Below are 15,221 nucleotides of genomic sequence, written 5' to 3' on the forward strand. Positions count from 1 at the left end.
ATCTTAGAAACGTTTTTGTTGAAGCTTCCATAAAATTTGGTCCATATTTACGGGGGAAAACAAAAACAAAGTTCTAAAACTTTTTCTCTTGCAGCAACCTTAATGTTCGAAATCTAAGCAACACTCTACAACTAGGCCTTAAGGGTGCAAAGATTTTTTAAATTCACTTCCCATTTCATTAAATAATTCCTCAAACACAAGCTGATAGAAAAAAATGTTGATTTGGTCTGGTTCCCCCATGTTAGTCAGAATCTGTTTTCAAATAACGAGAACCATGCTAATATCATTTAATTTTTCAGACATAAATATATTATCAGAACAGTAAGACAAAAGACTCTAAATCAGAGCTAAAAAAGTTTCATTCTGCCTATTTCTAGCAATCAAAATGTTAAAATAAGAAATCAATATCATTTTGTCTTTTTTATCACTCAATTATAGCGATTTCAGCCACTAACTAAATAACCTCTTAAGAATAATTTAAAAATCCAAATTTTGAAATGACGCTTCGAAACAAAAATAAATTCCTTGATTTCCTTAAAATTTATCAGTAAGACTATTGGAAAAGATAAATTCAAAGATTAAGATTGAATATTTGAGCTCGGAAAACAGAATCTCAAGTAACAATTTTAGCTTTATTACAGTCAGCACAACTTTGTTAGAGCTATATCGCTAATCTTTAAAACTTTAAACTTTAAATCTTTAATAACTCTAATAAAGGATATTATTTGGCCATTTTCTTACTGGTGACAACTAAAATTTAGGAATTTTTTCGAGGCCCCAATACTCAAACATAAACGAGCTCAGATAAAAAATGAATGTGGGTTTGTGTTAGCTTTTCTTGTCTTTTTTCCAAGTATTTTTTGTTTCGTTTGTATTTGCTCAGTTTTGCTCAAAATTCCGTTGAAACAAGAAGCGTTCCGCGTGGCGACTTCCACTGATTACCATATCCTAAAATCCCCAACATCTACTCGCCAGCAAGGTAGTGGCAGTCCAGCGAAAATTATGGACGCCGAAGGATTTCGCTCTTTTACTGGTGCCTTCAACAACAAGGATTCACTGAGCCAAAAGGTTCAATCGTTCTCACTAGTACTTTGGAAAGACATTGAAAAAAGTTGGAATAAAGTGTTGGAAGAAGACAAGAGCCCCAAAATACACTGAGGATCAGATTTCGACTCTTAAATTCCAATGCCACTGGATGTTAAAATAAGCTTGCCAGATTGCCCGGATTTATCCGGGTTTGCCTGGATATTTGATGCAAAATTTCGAGAAAGTCCGGTCCGGCCCGGTTGCCCGGGTATCGTAAAAAAAGTCCGGATATTGCCCGGATTTTTTCACAATTTTCACAAAGAAACCAAAAAAAATCAAAGTTTTTTGTAAGTTTCAGCAAAATCGATTAACGGTATGGAAATTTTCAACGGTTGTTTCAAATAATTTCGCTGATTTACTTTTATAAACCTTTAAATATTTAAGTGTTCCAAAAACTTTTTGGAAGTCTGCAATTATATTAATAAAATATTAATTTCATTTTTTTTTGCATATTTTATTTGCTTTTGTATATAATAACACCTAAATTTTGCCCGGTTTTTGAATTTGAAAAATTGAAATCCATGCCCGGATTTTGCCAGGTTTTTTTGAAAAAATGCCCGGAATTGCTAGGCCCGGATAGGAGTGGAAAAAATTCTGGCAACCTTATGTTAAAACAATATTCTGGAAAATATTTTATTACTTCCCTCTTTCGAAGACCACATCCCTGGAAACGATCGATACTATTCCAAGGATAGTTCTACTACATCTCCGAATATAGATAGAATGATAATTGAAAATGATGCTGTACATCGCCTTTTCCGAGAAAAGTTTTGACCGAATAAAGCGTCATATCATTATGCCAATAAATAGAATCTTTCCTGAATACCCATTCGATCTCATTTAAACTTAAGAACCCAATTGAAGATTTTTTTTGGAACATTAATGATGAATGATGATTGCATAAATTAAATAATCATAAAAAAACAATGTTAAACCACATCATGGCCAACTTTTCGGTGACAGTCAATATTTAAGGAAAATGTGTATTATATATGTAGTATCTTAGAATAAATACGCATCGCGAAAAAAAAATTTTCAATAAATATTATTGTAAAACATGACACAAAGACATCGCAAAAATGATAGACTTGAATGAAAATAGGCCTGGAAAAATAATTTCAGGCTTATGCTGCAGCCCGAGACGTAAACGAGAGCTTTCAAATCTTCTAAGCCAGAGGGCATGATATCGAATCCCAGAAACGGCATACATACTACAATTTCTGCGGGTTGGTGCTTTTAGCATTTCTTAGATGCTAGCCATCATATCCTCGATAGATGTACGATAGAAAAAGGAATCTTTTCGAGGGAACATCAATTTTCATTGAAATCCTGTTTGTTTTTGTGTTCATTTGTTTTTTTTTTCAAATACTTGACATAGTGAATTTATCTACATGGCTTCATTTTGTGCCCTTCGATTTGGAACCAACATGGTGATAGTCAATTCAATGCTAAATAGCTTTATTTTGGTCAGATAAATGGCTTATTAGTTTTATAATGGTTTAAAGAGAGCCATATAAAATGCCTAAATTTGACATTTCTCTAGCAAGCCAACCTATTTTACTCGTAGGATGAGTTCCACATTTCTGAGTTGTTAATCATTAGGTTAGGTACTTAGGATTTCGTCAGGAGCTAGCTTTCGACAGATATTTAATTAAAGACTTATGTTTCTATTTGTTTGCTCAAGCCTTATGTGTTTATATTTTTCTAGCTTTGCTCTTCCAGTTTAGCATATGTTGAATATTAAAATTCTTCCAAATAAGTTATTTTCTAGTAGGAAATCATTTATTTAAAAACAATATTCTAAATCACCTGTTAAATTCAATGCTATCGACCAAATAAGGATGATATTAAATCATGAAAAACTTACTTTTCATTCGAGTAAAAGCTACATAAAAGAATCAATGGATGGATAAGATTCTGAATTCAGAGTTTTCGGTAATTTATTTCATATTTTTGCAAACTTTTTATGGGATTTCAACTGTTTTTTCAAGATGTCGAAAACTAGAGCTGAGAATTCAGCTAATATTCCATTCAATAATCCAGCTGTCTTCCTTTGTTTGTTTATATTGCTTCTATGGTGTAATGAACGCCGTGAAGTAGACAAGCAATTCCAATATGCAAATATTCATATTCCTTTGCAAACACAAGAACTGGGAATGTTTTTGTCTAAAACTTAAACTTTTGGTGTCGAAAACTTAAACTAAATGTCGAAAACTAGAGCATAGAGAGGTTTTAGCGAAAAGATAATTGAAACTTTGTTTTGAGATTTTTTTTTAAAAAAAAGATAGAGAATAAAGAAATAAAAGTCTGATTCATAAATAGAAATCATATTTTAAATGAAAAACTTTAGTCAACTAATTAATTTTTATGATAAATCTAGCAAAATAAACAAAACTGTCAGAAACTAGGTATTTTTCCATAGAGTAGATGACTTTAAAGTCCTGTAAATAACTGAAAGTCGTATGAAACTCCCTCAATTTTGCTTATCTTTAAAATGGTGTAAATGGTCAAAAATAAAATTATAGATCCATAAAATGTTCAGTGATCTGCAGCGTTTTGAAGTTCAGGGGAAGCCGTCATGTTGGATTTAAAAATACCCATATTGCAGAGGTTTCATGCAATTTTTAGTCATTTACAGCATTTTAGATTCAGTGGAAGCCGGAAATTTAGATTTCAAGATGGCCTCTGATAGTGAAATTCGACTTCTTCTAGTTGAGTTCCTCCAAATTAAACCCATATCAAAGGAGCATCAAGTGATAATCAATAACTTGTATGTTATTGATAATCATTTGACGCTCCTTGAAAACAACAGCTGAAGCTGCCATCTTGGATTTCAAGATAGCGTCGGAATACCAAAACCAACTTTTTCTTGTATAGCCTCTGCACCCAACTTCATTTGAATTTCAGTGATTTACAGCATTGTTAACTTAAGCAGAAGGCTAAAATTCGACTCCTCCTTATTTAACCCTTTCACTAAAAGCCCATTTTGTTAGAAATTCATTCGATTTTTAGTGATTCATAGCATTTTAAAAGTAAATCTGAAGCCGCCATCTTGGATTAATGATGGTATCAAGCGACAATATTTTTCTACTAGTAGGACCGTTTCATTCTTTCATACTCTTATTTTAGAGATATTCCGATGATTTGAAGTATTCCAAAGATTCTTATGTATTTTTATTTCACTGAAAAACAACACACATGACTTATCAAAAATGTTTAAAAAAGGGGATTGCAATTCAAACATGTGAAATTTTCTGGCTTAATTGCACATATTTGAATTGTTGGGTGTCCTATTTTGACATCTTGATCGGCCACTGTCAACTAAATTTCTTACGGTTTTAAAATAAAGCACAGCGTTCCTTAATAAAACATGTCAAAAAAGCTTGGAACAAACTTCTTAGTTTGCGCTTTGAGTTTTAAAAGAGCATTCAGAACTCTTTCTGAACAACTTTAACAGAATATTCAGTAAAAGCTTAATTAGCGTTTTCAGAACTACATGAAAAACAAATTGTTGCATCAAAAATCTTAGTATTGTTCATTACCATAATAAAACAGTTTCAAACTAGCCGCATATAGAATGCCATGAAAATCCATGATAAAACTCGCAAATGCTAGTTGGCTTAATCTGTGCTACTTTGGCATTTCCAAAAAGCCCTAACCCTTGACAAAAATCTAACCGAATTGGAAGATATCTTGTTCATTGCCTTTTTTCTGCCAAATAAGAAAGCATTTCACAATTTAAAAGTGACCGGAAAAGAGAATTCCGAAGTTTTCACAACCCTACAGTTCTTGCATACCAAAAGGCGATATTTTTTGTTGTTTGAAAAAATCAAATTTTTGAGACCTATTACCAGGGAATTAGTAAATGAATAATAGTTATTCAAAAAATATAAGTAATCTATTTAGAAGAAAAATATATCTTTTTGAAATCTAGGGATTAATTGAACCCAGAATGAACATTCTAGGAAAAAATGGAAAAGTTGATATACACTGCGGTGGCTCAAATAACCTTCATTCGATTCAAACAAAACTTCAGATAAGTCTCATTTGGTTCTGAGTTTTCAATTCCGAACATGTTTTTTTTCTGAAATATTTGAAAAATATTGGGGAATGGAGAGGAAAACAGCTATAACACCTTATTTTTTCCTTGGAAAAAATTACATAAGAAAGGAGTCATTTGATTCAAAATTTTTAAGTACTAACCGTTTTTATAATTTATTGAAAATTGGGGTAGACTCGAGGGTAAAATCAGCCATAACTAGATTTTACGATGTGTGTGGAGGCTTAAACAGTCTTTGGCATACATTAAAAAAAATTGGGTAGCGCTTGAAAACATAATTTTATCATTTTCAGAGAGAATGGCTTCGGGATCACATATTGGTTCGTATGCTGTAGATGCTGCAGAGGTAATATTACGAGATCTTTAAAAAAGGGGTATTTCCTATCAATTAGGTTATGAACTTAGAATATTTCGTATTGATTCCCTTTTTCTTTTCTAGTCCATTGCTCCCTAATCAACAGGTCTTTTTTTAAGAGGCCGGAGCAATTTCACCACATTGCTTCCTCCTCTTGAATTTGTGTTTTCGAAAATTCCAAAAATTTTGTTATTTTAAAAATATTTAACAAATTTTAATGCATTTACTGATTTTAAAGACTTTCCCAGCTGTTGCACATGACACCTGTTTGTCAATCATATGTCACTTTTGTGGATTGTTAAATGTATGTCTTGTCAGACTTTTTGCTAGAAAAAATTAAAAAGTTTTAGAATCAATTACAATTTAAGTCAGTTTTGTTTAAAAGCGTGACCGAGAATTAGAAGATTACGATAAGTCAGAAACTTTGAAATTATGCCACATTCTGCAGAAGGTTTGTTTTAGGTATAAAAAAAAGGTCTATATGTATTCACACAAAAAAAAAATCTATAGGGAGTCTATCTTATCAAATTTTCGATTCATGAAAATTGAAAAGAAGAATATCATCAATTATGTGCCAAGAAAAAAGAAGGACATTCTATCAAACATTTTTGATCACCTTTCAAGTTTGTCCTAAGTCATTCACCTGACTTCACTCGAACCCCTTATAAACCTAATGAATAGCTAGGAATAGCTACTTCATCTTCACCACTGAAGCGTGAAAAATCCATCACCATCATCTCAGAACTCATTCATAACCCGACACGTCAAGCAAGCGACTCGCCTACGATTTATACGAGGGCGTTGATGACGCGTTGCTTACTTGCTCGCTAGCTTCAAAAAGGTGTTGATGCCCGCATCTTAAGAATTTCTCAACTTTCCAGTTACTTCCGTTTAGTAGAGTGGAAGTAAAAGATTGCCGGAAGGCAGAAAGTGGGAAAAGAAGAAGCTCCTTCCCTCTTGGTCCAATATGTAAAGGTGACACACAAGAAAAAGGGCCAGCCTTGGCGGTTGATTATATGATCGTCTATGGAGCAGGTGAGAAAGAACACCTTTTCCGTCGAGGATATTTTATCGAGCATACAAAATGGGGAGCATATCATATCATCATGTTTGCTCGGCCCGGTGCTCTACACTCGGTTTGGCTGCTCAGCACTTGATAAATGCTCTTTTTCGTCTTCGTCAACACTGGAACACAATGGGCTGAGATGAAACTTTGGCAGGACGGAATTAAACAAATGTGAAATATTTCATTAAAATGTATGAATTCTTGGATTAAGATTTAATATTTGACAAATATTTTCAAGTTCAAATTCAAAACTTTGAAAACCTTCACTTTGACGAACTTAACAAATTTTCGCAGTATTACTATAAAAAATCTGATTTTGGAAAGGTCACCTTAGCTAAGTTCAAATCAAATGAATCTCCGATCAAAGGATTGAAATCTCGTTTTAAAATCTACAAAATATCGTTATACAAGAACCTCGATAGGGGAGAACGAGGGGATACTTGATTCCTCAGCAATACGTCGAAACTGAAATGTCCTACATAGATAAAAAGTTCTGGGAGAATATGCTTAATAGAACAAAAGAACAGATCTGTTATCAAAAAAAATTAAAAGTATTTTTTTAAGTTATTGCAATATGTTTGAAAAATCTAACAAAATGCGACTTTCAGATCTTCTTTATAATTTTAAAATGCTTCCCACGCCCCATATTTTCAAAGCAGAGAGTAAACTCTCAATTTTCCGCTAATTCCGTCTTTATCCAGCGAACGGCCAAACAAATCAATCAGCAGCAGCAGCCATAAAAATCTGCGTTTCCCAAGCCAATCTATGTTGTTTCACCGGAAGGCCAAATCAAAACAAACAATCAGAAGCAGCAGCCTTAAAAATCTGCCCTTCCTGAGCCAATTCGTCTTTTTCTACTGGAAGGTCAAATCCAATCTGTCTTTTTCCACCGAAATGCAAAAATTTGCATTTCCTAAGCAAATTCCGTCTTTATCCACTGGAAGGCTAAAAAATAATAAGCGGCAGCAGCCTTGAAAATCTGCTTTTCCTAAGCCAATTCCGTCCTTATCCACCGGAAGGCCAGAAAAAAAAACAATAAGCAGCAGCAGCCTTAAAAATCTGCTCTTCCTAAGCCAATCCGTGTTGCTCCACCAGAAGGCCAAATCATAACAAACAATCATCCTAAGCCAATCCGTCGTTTTTCCACTGGAAGGTCAAATCAAATCCGACTTTTTCCACCAGAACGCAAAATCATAACAAACAATCAGCTGCAGCCTCAAAAATTTGCACTTCCTGAGCCAATTCCGTCATTATCAACAGGCAGGCCAAAACAAAACAATATGCAGCAGCAGCCTTCAAAATCTGCTCTTCCTGAGCCAATTCCATTTTTATCCCCCGGAATGCCAAAAAAACAATAAGTAGCAACAGCCTTAAAATCTGCTCTTTTTAAGCCAATTCCGTCTTTATCCACCGGATGGCCAAAACAAAGAAAACTCAGCAGTTGCCTTAAAAATCTGCGCTTCCCAAGCCAATCCGTATTGTTCCATCGAAAGGCCAAATCATAACAAACAATCGAAAGCAGCAGCCTTTAAAATCTGCGCTTCCTAAGCCAATCCGTCTTTTTTCGCTGGAAGGCCAAATCAAATCCGTCTTTTTCCACCGGAAGGCCAAATCATAACAAGCAATCTGAAGCAGCAGCCTTTAAAATCTGTGCTTGTACATCCAATTCACCTTTTTTTTCACTGGAAGGCCAAATCAAATCCGTCTTTTTCCACCGGAACGCAAAATTATAACAAACAATCAGCAGCAGCCTGAAAAATTTGCGCTTCCTAAGTCAATTCCGTCTTTATACACCGGCAGGCCAAAACAAAACAAACAGCAGTAGCAGCTTTAAATATCTGCTCTCCCTAAGCCAATTCCGTCTTTATCCACCGGAATTCCAAATCAAATCAATCAGTCAGCAGCAGCCTTAAAACCTGCACTCATTCTACCTACCACGTCATTGCCGTCATTTTATAAATCTTACGAATCAATCTGAATTCAAAGATTCACTCAAACACGTCTGTCGCTAATAAGTATAGATCAATGCACATTGGTCAAAAGGTGTATTATACTGACAATTTTGGAAGGCTCGTCCATCAAAAAGTGCACATTTTTGTAACTTCACTTTCGCTGTAATTTTTCTTGATGATAAGCGGAACCATTTTCATTTAAAATAAACGGAAAAACGGTAGAGTTAACGGAGTTTTGAATATACGAAAAAACTTTTTTTTTTCATACAAATTACGTATTTTACATAAAGAAAACATTGAAATCATTTAATTTATTGATTAAGTGTTGCATTTTCTATATATGTATATGCTGAATTAGTAAACTCAATTTAAATTCAATTTTCAAATCATTTTAACAAACTCCTGAGGGTGATCAGATAGGAATCTAACATATTCGGCAAATATATGTATTTTGATAAGATGTCGTAGACTATGTCGAAGACATCATAGCACTAATTTGAATAACAAAAAAGTTAGCAATTTTATCTCGCTATCGGTAGACCCCTCGGCAAAAATTTTATTCCAGAATATACTTGACAAAGTTTCTGAAGACATTAAATGTCTTTATCTTCATCCCTGGGCGCTATTAAATACGTACAGCTAGATTGATGTTCTGCACAACTGTACAATGACTGACCTTGTTTTGCTTTTTTTTTTGCATAGTGTTGCCAAAATAACCAATGTTGAGGATTTTTTTATATCTTTAGTGATGCCGGAATACCTATTATTTTATTTTATTTACATTAAATTTGATTTATTTTCTGCGTATCCTTCATCTTATCTCTACAATGCACAGTGGTCCAGAAATGATATTTGCTGGGAATAGTTATTTGCGTATTTACATTTAGTTTGAAGCATTTAATAACAATCTTTTTAAACAACTTAAGGCGGTAATTTTGAATGCGATAATGTTACACTAGTTAAGGCGAGATTTAAGACAATCATCATGCGCATGTTTTGTGCATAACGGAAAATCGAAACTAGTTTCTGTTAAAAAGTTATAAGGCAATGAAAAACTACTTTTATTGAGCTACAACAACTCTAAATGGAGCAAGTCGACAATTTTATCGTTGATTGCATTCAAAAATTCTAGTCTTAACAACATAAAAAAACTGGAGGAATATTTTTTTGTTTAAAGCGTTTAATCGATTTTTGAATTTGAAAAAAAAAATCGCTAAAATATCTTGAAAAAATTATTGAATTTGTACCTGTGTACTTCAAGAACTCAGAACTGAACCGATTGATGTGAAATTTTACATGAAGTGGTTTATCTGAGTAAAAATTTGTTTCAGTGAAGTTTTGAGACCCTTTCATCTAGGAGAGGGAGGGGTCCCATACAAAATAATCGGGAAAATACAATAAAATTAATTTTAATTCAATCAATTGACATGTGGTTCTTTCAAAGTTTCTTAAAATGTTAACATTTGTATTAAAGAATAATTTAATGTACACAAAAGCCCCTCTCATCGAAGAAGGGAGATCCCTTATTTTAGATGATAGTCGTTTAACATCTTTATGTCATTCGCGACTTAAATTAACGATGCAGTTGGTGGAAAGTTGTTAAAAAACTTATCCGGTGCAATTGTGATCGATGTTTACTCTTGGACTCGAACTCACGAGCATCGGTCCAGAAAGCAACTGACTTAAAAACTGAGCTATATCACAAGCCCTGATCCCTATTCAATATACAGTACCGTTCATAATTGTATAGAAATTCCAAGCACGCGAACTGTCACTTAGACTTTGAATTTCCATAACTTTTAACTCTGATGATATTTTTTGATAAAATTTTTTGCAAAAGATAGATCAACTATCAAACTATTATATCACAAGGTTTGAGCTTTTTCAAGTATCAGGTATCAGGTATCAGAAAAGGGGTAGGCTTGATAGCGGCACGTTATCCAAACAAACGGGAAAATTGTGCCTAGCCTTTTTTTTTACAGATTTCATCATATACCTGAGAAACCTGAAAACCATAAAAGGATTAGAAAATAAATAAATATTTAGGGCATAAAGCCGATCCACGGAGGAATTTTGAAGCATTGAAGCTTATAACCATATTGGGTGAAAAATGACAGATTGTTATTTTAGTTTAAATTCTTAGAATGAGATACACTTATATCAGGATAGGCGAGAGTACATAAAAGCTTTCTAGCAATCGAAAAACAGGCATATATGAGCTACAAGAATCATACATTATTGATTCACAACTACAAAATTCAGGAGATTTGAGTTTACAATGATCAGAAAACGTTCTAACCAGGATGCTACAATGAGGGCAAATAAACGATTTTATAATGGAAAAGTTGGCATTTAGCCTGTCCACATAGGGATTTTTAAGCAATGAAGCTTTTTTTCAATCAAAACATTGGAAATAAGGACTTTTTTAACTTTTTTTGTTAAATTCTGACATACATTAAAAAGAATGAAGTCGGGCAAAAGAGGGACATGTACACACTAAGTGGAAGGTAAATATAGGTACAATAGTACCTCTGAATCATAGCTTAACCATACAGGAGATTCAGAACACAAAGTCTTGATTTTATATATTTTTATTTAACTGACCAGTTAGCGCTCTGGTTAGACGACTACAATGAGCTTCTGTGACGCCAAATTTGATACAAGCGATATTAACACTGCATGAAGCTGTAGCAGTGGATTCCAGAACCAGGATTGACGTATGATACGAAATATCAGAGTACGATATTAAAGGAGCTTTGATTCTTCTTAACACTATAACCATTCTAAAGCTAAGGGAACATGTGTCAATACAAGAGAAGTGACATATATTAAGTGAAACAGATATGACTGTCGACATGCGATACAAGTTTTGATCAAAAACTTGATTTAATAGGGAATATTGAAGCCTTTTGGCAACCCTAAAAAATATATTTTTTTTTTTTTTAATTTTTATTTTCCACGGAAACGATATTTGTACGGCTTCAATGATTGAATAACCATGATGCAATTTTTACAATTGAATATCTTTATATGAACGGACATTTACCTCCACAAAATTCTGTTGCCAATCCAAAGATAGAAGGGACTGAAAACTTGTCCACTATAAGGAAAATACACTTATTTTGCGCTTGACGTAACAGATATACAGTCCCCCCACAATCATGGGTCACACACAATTATTAGTCACCGATCATTAGAACTGCTGAAATCTACTAAACCAAAAGAAATTATATCATATTATTATTTTTAGTTAATCGACAATAACATCAAAATGCATTAAAAATATTTTTTGTGCATTTGATAACAGTAAAGTTGCTGTTTGAATACTTTTTATCAAAGGTGAACTAAAAGCTGTGGAACTATCGCATAAAATTCCAATTTTATAAGGTTGACATCTTAAACCGTTAAGCCTCTTATGCGGGCATTTCAAAGATTCCAACCAAATGAATTGGTCCCATATAAGCACAAAAGAAGAGTTTATATTTTCCAAATAAAACTGAGCGAATGAAATGCGAAAATTCAATAATATTTAGCAAAATAAAAGTGACCCATAATTGTTACAGAATCCACCAAGCTCCACACAATCATGGGTCACTTTTTCGCAAGCAAAACAAAACATTTCTTGGTTGCTAGCTCAACCCAATTGCCCCTTGAACGTATACTAGCAAAGAATGCCCCTGAATGTTTGCCAGAAACTTGTTAATTTTCATGTTGATATTCGGGTGTTGTCATGGACTTCTATGTGACTAATAATTGTGGGCAATATGACTTATAATTGTTACAAGCTTAAATTTTGACCCATAATTGTGGTTTTGAAAAACGTTGATTGTTTCGGTAAATTATTTTATTTTTCAACGAAATTAGAAACAAAATCATGTTTGAAATCAAAGAGGGAATATATAATGACTGAAATTCATGCAAAGCTTGGTGTTTGGTCCACTAACACCTGTATTAACGAACATTTGATGGTGAAATGATACGTTAAGTGACTAATGATTGTGGGGGGACTGTAACTGATGTAATTTAGATCATATTCTTCTATGATTTCAGAAGCAATGAGACCGTAAGCGATGCGTTTGCGATTCACATTTGAACACTTGTGAAGAGATTTTATTGAACGGAGTTACTAGGAGAGCAAAGAGATTTGTTGAATGAAAAATCATATTCCAAATTGGAAAAACGAGAAAATATGGAAGAATACAGCTTGTGCAAATGCATGTACTACATATGCACTATTGGCATACCCTTCTCGAGAGAAAATACGTACAAAGGTCAAAAAATACTAGCAAGAATTTAAAACTGATTCAGATTCAAAACATTTCCTTCCAATGTTTTGAACTTGAAAAACTTCTGAACTCTGCATGCAATAATTGACCTTGACCTATTTTCTCCCCCGCCCAGATACAGCCTCATTGATTTCCAATAGACAGAAATATGAGATAAACGTATCTGGGAAGTACTGGATTAGTCGCCTCGTACGACATGGACCAGTATCCCAGTGGCAGTATTCTTTAGGCCGCTGCCACACAGCCAAAACTTTTAACTCTGATGATATTTTTTGATAAATTTTTTTGCAAAAGATAGATCAACTATCAAACTATTATATCACAAGGTTTGAGCTTTTTCAAGTAAGTGTGGCCTGAGATACATTTTATCTACGAAAATCGGAGTGATTGTTGAAACACAAAGTTAGCATGTCTGAAGTTTTTAGAAAATTCTATCGATGGGATCGAAAGTTACGCGGGTAGTTTTTGACGAATAATGAATTCAAGAATTAGTTATCAATAATTACATATAATGTATCAATCCTCCATTATATGGGATTTACCAAGCTTCAAAAATGGGCTCACTTTTTACCAGGCGCGGTCCTATGGGGGAGGGGTGATCGGGGTGATCACCCCCCCCCCCCCCCCCCAAGCGGCAAAAAACCGTTACGAAGAACTCGCAATTGCTGGATTTTACATAAAAACTAAAAACTTTTCTTAGTAGGTGTACTGTCGAATTCTTAAATTTTTCCACTCCTTGGGGGTGTTTGTTCAATAAAAAATTTAATTATCACTTAAAAGCTTAAAATTGACAAAAAGTCGGTTCACCAAACTAAAACAGTTGTAACTTGTAATTCGCTGGAACAAATTTCACCAAAAACTTTTGTTGAGGTACTTACAGCGTTGAATTAGAATTTGCTGAACATATACGCTACCGGCCATAAGTTTGGGATCACTCCCTCAAAAACAAGAAAATTCTTCAATGGTTGTCAGTGAAACAAAGAATTGCATATAACAGTTTGATATTTATTTATAAGATGAAAAATGGAATGTTACCATATTATTAAATGGATGGCCTGCAATACGGAATCAACATTCACAGATACAACACAAGAAGAGCACAAGACTTCAGACTGCCGAATATTAAAAAAGAGATGAGCAAACGCTTTTTTTCTACAACAGATTGCAAATGTTCAACAACCTACCGACAAGCATAAAAAATAGTGTGAACATAAACACTTTTAAGAAAATGGCAATACAGACTGTTTAAATATGACAAATCCTGACAAGGATCATATGATGGAAGTGATGGAAATCTGACGAGGCTTCAGATAAAGAATTTTACGGTGATGGACATACGCGGAAGTAAGACGAAAAAAGTCGTACAGAATAAGAAAATTCAAAGTAATATAAAATTATCCTAAGGATAAAATGTCCCTCCCACTTCTAAAGAAGCGTATGGGGTGTAGGAAGGACCCAAATGGTCCTACGGGGCCATCAGAAAAAAAAATTGTTTGGCCCTATCTCAGTCTTCTTATGGCATATTGCATTTCTTTTAATCTCAATCTAAAGTCGATGATCAAAATCTTTTTCGTAGGTTTTTGGCAAAATGTATATGTTAACTTAATATGACTTAAACTTGGCTTAAAGTTGGAAAATTTCCAAAACAAAAAATCGCAATTCATATTTTAACCCGATCATCCTTCCTACATTTCAACCCGATCAGTTCAGGCTTGGGTGGACCGAATTTATAAATTCGAGTTGCATTTAAATCTTTTTCCATAAATCTCAAAACTATTAAATTTTGTGCTAAAAATTCGCATAGTGCTTTATACAGACAAAATAGCTACTGAAGGTAAGGTGTATAGGCAAAAAGTTTAGGATCATGCGAAACATGCAATTTGATTTCGTGCATATCTCTGTCATCAAACAACGCATCGCTAATCTGAAAAGTTATATTTAATGTTCATGAGTTTTCTTTTGCTTTTTGGATATTTAGTGAAAATGTTTTATCAGACTAACTTCGTTAAAACTTTAGCTATAGTTTGCTCATTTTTTGATAATTTTCACAAAATAGTCAGTATGTTCATGAAATGCAAACTTGATTCGACCATAACTTTATTATCTTACGAGTGATTGCAGATCAGTTTGGCTCCATGTTTGATGGATCAACATATCTCGATCCTTTTTAGAAGTAAAAAAGACTTGGGGCCGTTCAAATACCACGTGGACAGAATAATGATATTCTTACCGCCTTCTCTCTCTCCGTACACAAGTGTGGACATTTGGGAACCCCAACCCCCGTCCCCCAGATGTGCACCTGGACAGATTCGATTTTTGTTGCGTACATCTAATACGACATTTTCATTTCTTGGATTATTTTTCATTGCGAGCTCCGATTTTTACAGAATGCAACTGAATTTGAGATTCTCAAAAT

At 33.8% G+C, this 15,221-nt stretch overlaps 2 protein-coding genes across 2 annotated transcripts in view; one reads left to right on the forward strand and one right to left on the reverse strand.

Annotated features, from left to right (window-relative positions):
• Positions 1-15,221, forward strand: part of LOC129748374 (uncharacterized) — an 814,549-nt gene that overhangs the window by 455,950 nt on the left and 343,378 nt on the right. The gene's annotated exons all lie outside the window — the stretch shown is intronic.
• The window catches only part of LOC129748376 (uncharacterized), a 46,983-nt gene that overhangs the window by 24,469 nt on the left and 7,293 nt on the right, over positions 1-15,221 (reverse strand). The window lies entirely within an intron of this gene.

This window comes from Uranotaenia lowii, chromosome 2 (genome assembly GCF_029784155.1).
Source record: "Uranotaenia lowii strain MFRU-FL chromosome 2, ASM2978415v1, whole genome shotgun sequence".
In the NCBI taxonomy this organism is placed as follows: domain Eukaryota; kingdom Metazoa; phylum Arthropoda; class Insecta; order Diptera; family Culicidae; genus Uranotaenia; species Uranotaenia lowii.